Source organism: Triticum aestivum, chromosome 4A (assembly GCF_018294505.1).
Source record: "Triticum aestivum cultivar Chinese Spring chromosome 4A, IWGSC CS RefSeq v2.1, whole genome shotgun sequence".
Classification (NCBI taxonomy): Eukaryota; Viridiplantae; Streptophyta; class Magnoliopsida; order Poales; family Poaceae; genus Triticum; species Triticum aestivum.
The window spans coordinates 91,998,316-92,003,266 of NC_057803.1; positions in this window are offsets into that span (position 1 = coordinate 91,998,316).

Genomic DNA, 4,951 nt, shown 5'->3' on the forward strand with positions numbered 1-4,951 from the left:
AGAATCACAAATCTCTGAGAGAGCGGATAAGATATGTAGGAAAAACTCTTCTTCGGTCTTCAAATGTTGAGAATGATGACTAGAACCACCACTGATAATTTTTGAGGCACTCCGGAATGAAAATTGGAAAAGTTGAGCCAACGATGAAAAGAATTTGGAAGATCTTGGGAAAGACATTTGACTGATGATAATTCATTCTTACGTCAAACTCTGAAAAAGAATTGAGAATAACTCTAGGAAAATTAGAAGAGTCAGGTAAGATCCTGGGAAAAGACCTGTGGGTTAGGGCCCACTCAAAATAAACACCGTTGAAATGATTACTTGAAAGATATTGCACCGGTTGATTTAAATGGCTTGAATAAGATGACAACCGCGAAATAACTTGAATGGAATTAGGAATGGAAACGCGAATCTTTGAGATATTTTCAGCACTCCGGAACAATTGAATAGCAAGCGGGGAATGATTAAGAGGTGCACCGGCATGAGAAAGCATTTTGAAACGCGGAAAGGGATATGATCGACACCAAAAGCTTGATTTAGATCCACTGGAGAAGAAAAGAATGAAGAAAGATAACTTGTAGAGAATATTCATGAGAATCACCGGATAAGAACATTGACAGAAAAGAATGGAGAGACTTCCATCAATAAAGTGGATAGTTGATAAAGAAATCCGAGTCCATGAAGAAACAAAGGGAGGGAGGGCGGGAAAAACAAAGACAGCTTGGAACGAATGAAACAAACACCGTTGAGATTACTTAGATTTGATCTTGCGGATCTAGAAAAAGATCGGATCCACTTGAAGAGAAACACGCCAGTTGAAAAGGATTGACATGACAATCTCGATTATCATGAAGGATTGGTATTCACATAGAAATATGAGAACACCGCTTAGGAAAGGTATGGAATCAACATTTGACTTCGAAGCAACTCGAATACCTCAACTGAAAACAAAAACAAAGGGTTGGCTTGCAAAATAAGCCGGAACACACATATGATAGAGATTTCGTCCGAAGTTTTTGTGGTGGGGCCTACACGGGCTCGATCGTACAGCACCAGCATGTACAAGGCAGTGCACATGACATACGAAGCATCCCCGAGTCAGCATAGCCAAGGACTCTTTAAGACACAACGAGACCACTGTAAAACCAACCGTGGATAGGCGGACCACTATACGTCGAACCCCAATTTCATATCATACATTTGTCGGAAAGATATCCTAAGAGCTACTTGAATTCCCACTTATAAACTCCTGAAACTTTCCGGTTATGCAATCAGGTGTTGGGGATACAAGGGACGCATAATATCTCACCCAAAACTAACAAATCCTACATCCAGCTGTATCCATCCTTCAACACATAACCAAGAAACCTTCGGAAATCGTTTACCTCAACCTTCGAAAAGCATCTGTTATACGAGTTATGGCAATACTGCCGAACTCCCGCCCCAGTACTGGGTGGCATCAAGGTTATCTCACCAACAACTGCATAAAAGAGATTTTCGATTTCGGCGAAACTCAGGTATTCCAGAACTGCAACGATAAAATTGTGACGACAACACCTCGGAGCTCAATTCCCCGGGACACTGCCACAACCCCTAAATGTCAGGAGGCACCAAGAACAATGTTCTCATCACAAAACCATCGGAACGATTCCAAGATACCCGCGTGATCCTAAAATTTTTTTTAGTGAAATTTGAGAAGAGAAGAGTCAAAACTCTATGTCAGGATGCCTCACCAGAGTGACGAAGGGACTGAGGAGTAAAAAGAATTCCTACTCTCTGATATATATAATCCTAAATGACTCAAAACATTTTTCTAGACTCAACAACACCGGCGATTCGATCAAACAGGGGCCTCCTAAGGTCGGGGAAGGCTCTGATTACCAACTTGTAGATGCCCTCGATGGGGCTATATCTCCCACGTGTCGAAGCACGACTTAGAGGCATAAGCACATTGAAAGCAATGTCGCAAGTGAGGTAATCTTCACACAATCCATGTAATACATAAGGGAAAGAGATACATAGTTGGCTTACAATTGCCACTTCACACAAATACATGAATAAAGCATTACATCAATTAGATACAATCAAGGTCCGACTACGGAACCCAAAATAAAAGAAGACTACCCCAAATGCTACACAGATCCCCGATCGTCCCAACTGGGCTCCACTACTGATCAACCGAAACGAAACAACACAACGACCGAGATCTTCATAGAGCTCCTCCTTGAGCTCGGTTGCGTCACCTGTACGGTCTCATCGATACCCGCAAGCTGGTTTTGGAAGTATCTGTGAGTCACAGGGACTCAGCAATCTCGCACCCTCGCGATCAAGACTATTTAAGCTTATAGGTATGGTAAAAGGTATATGACATGGAGCTGCATCAAACACTAGCATATATGGTGGCTAACTTACGCAAAAGAGAGCAAGAAGAGAAGGCAAAGCATGTTCAAGAATCTTTGATCAAGAAGTGATCCTAGAACAACCTACGTCAAGCATAACTCCAACATGGTGTTCACTTCCCGGACTCCGCCGGAAAGAGACCATCACGGCTGCACACGCGGTTGATGCATTTTAATTAAGATAAGATTCAGGTTTTCTACAACCGGACATTACAAATTCCCATCTTCCCATAACCACGGGCACGGCTTTCGAAAGTTCGAATCCCTGCAAGGGTGTCCCAACTTAGCCCATCACAAGCTCTCACGGTCAACAAAGGATATTCCTTCTCCCAGGAAGACCCGATCAGGCTCGGAATCCCGGTTATAAGACATTTTGACAATGGTAAAACAAGACCAGCAAAGCCACCCGAATGTGCCGATAAATCCCGATAGGAGCTGCACATATCTCTTTCTCAGGGCACACCGGATTGTCCAAGGTTCCGGTAGGCCAGCCCATAGTTGCCCCTGGTGGCCACCGACAGCTGACAGGTTGGACCAACACTCAGAGGAGCACTGGCCCGAGGGTTTAAATAAAGATGACCCTTGGGCAGGCCTACCCAAGGGAAAGAAAAGGCTAGGTGGCAAATGGTAAAACCAATGTTGGGCCTTGCTGGAGGAGTTTTATTCAAGGCGAACTGTCAAGGGGTTCCCATTATAACCCAACCGTGTAAGGAACGCAAAATCAAGGAACATAACACCGGTATGACGGAAACTAGGGCGGCAACAGTGGAACAAAACACCTGGCATAAGGCCGAGCCTTCCACCCTTTACCAATTATATAGATGCATTAATTAAATAAGAGACATTGTGATATTCCAACAAAATATCCATGTTCCAACAAGGAAGAAACTCCAATCTTCACCTGCAACTAACAACGCTATAAGAGGGGCTGAGCAAAGCAGTAACATAGCCAAACAACGGTTTGCTAGGACAAGGTGGGTTAGAGGCTTCACATGGAAATATAGAAGGCATCATAAGCAAGTCATAGGTATCGTAGCATAGGCATAGCAAAAGAGCGAGCAACTAGCAAGCAAAGATAGAAGTGATTTCGAGGGTATGGTCATCTTGCCTGAGATCCCGCAAGGAAGAAGAACGAGTCCATGAAGAAGACAAACGGACATAGACGAACGGATCCTCACAAACACGACCTTACCGGATTACCGAGAAGAAGTACACCAGAAAGAAAGCAAACAACATAGTAAACACCCAACACATGAATATGGCATGATGCACAACCAAGTATGATGCATGTCCGGTTTAATGAAGCATGGCATGGCAAAGTGCACAAACAACCCTACAAATTAAGTGGAGCTCAATATGCAATGAGTTGCATATTGACGGAACACCACATTCAAGTTATTTAGATCGATCTCGTTTATGCACACAACAATATTAAATGTTGTTAGCATGGCAAGAGGGTGAAGCAAAGTAAAACTACCTATCTAGTCAAGTTTAAATGAGGCCGGAAGCAACGAACAACAATTCCGGTAAATCCCCATATGCATATATTAGGTTTGGTACTGTTCTGCCCTAAACCAAATTTTAGAGTTGTTAAACATGCGAAGAGATGCCACCATGTTAAACTAGGCAAAATTCTACCCCATTTACATATAAAGTTTGTTAGGTTTGGAGCTACGGTTATTTAGTTATGAATTAAAGCATTTTAACATGACATAGGAGCAAATTAAAGCAAACATCATTTTAAGCATCTCAAACATGGATGAAAGTGGCATATTATGAAACTAGACAAAATTTTAAGCAAGTTACATATATAAAGTTTTTACATGTGATGCATAGTTTGTGGGTTATTAAATGCATGGACTAGAAGGGCTTTTCTGTAAAACAGTTGTTTTCTGGATAAATGGACAAATTCGCAGAACGAGAAAAAAAACACCGGACCGAGATGGAACAGAGTACTGGGCGCAACAAAACAACACATTGCCTAGGGCGCACAATAGAGGGGATTGGGCGCTGGCTCACCATGGGCTTCGGCCCAGTTGAGGAGCAGACATGCCGAAGGGGCTGCAGGCTTGGAAGCTGGGCCTTGATAGAACTGGGTCGGGGAAGCAGGCCAGCAGGAGGGGGCCCGACGGGGATGAAGCTGGGCCTCTCCAGATCGTTGTGAGGCGCTGGCGGATCTGGGCTGGACGCTGCCGATGCAGAGGGTCAACGCGGAATAGCCTGGTTCGTCCTCGACTCGTTCCTGCAGCAGGGACCAGGCGGTACTTGGCGCTGGCATCTCCCGGCGATGAGGATGGGGCGGATCCAGGTGGAGGCGACTAGGAACAAGGCGCGGGCGCGGATCCGACAACGGGGGTTCCATTCTCGGCGCCAGAATGGAGGCGGGATGCACCAGCAGGGGAGCTTGGAGATTCGAGTGGTTCGGGCGTCCATGGGTTTCCTGTTGACGAACAGAGGCAAAGGGAGCGATGTGTGAGAGAGAGGAAAGCACGGGGAAGGAGGAAGGGGCACAGGTGAGGGTGACGGCCTGATCGTGGATGTCGACGAGGATG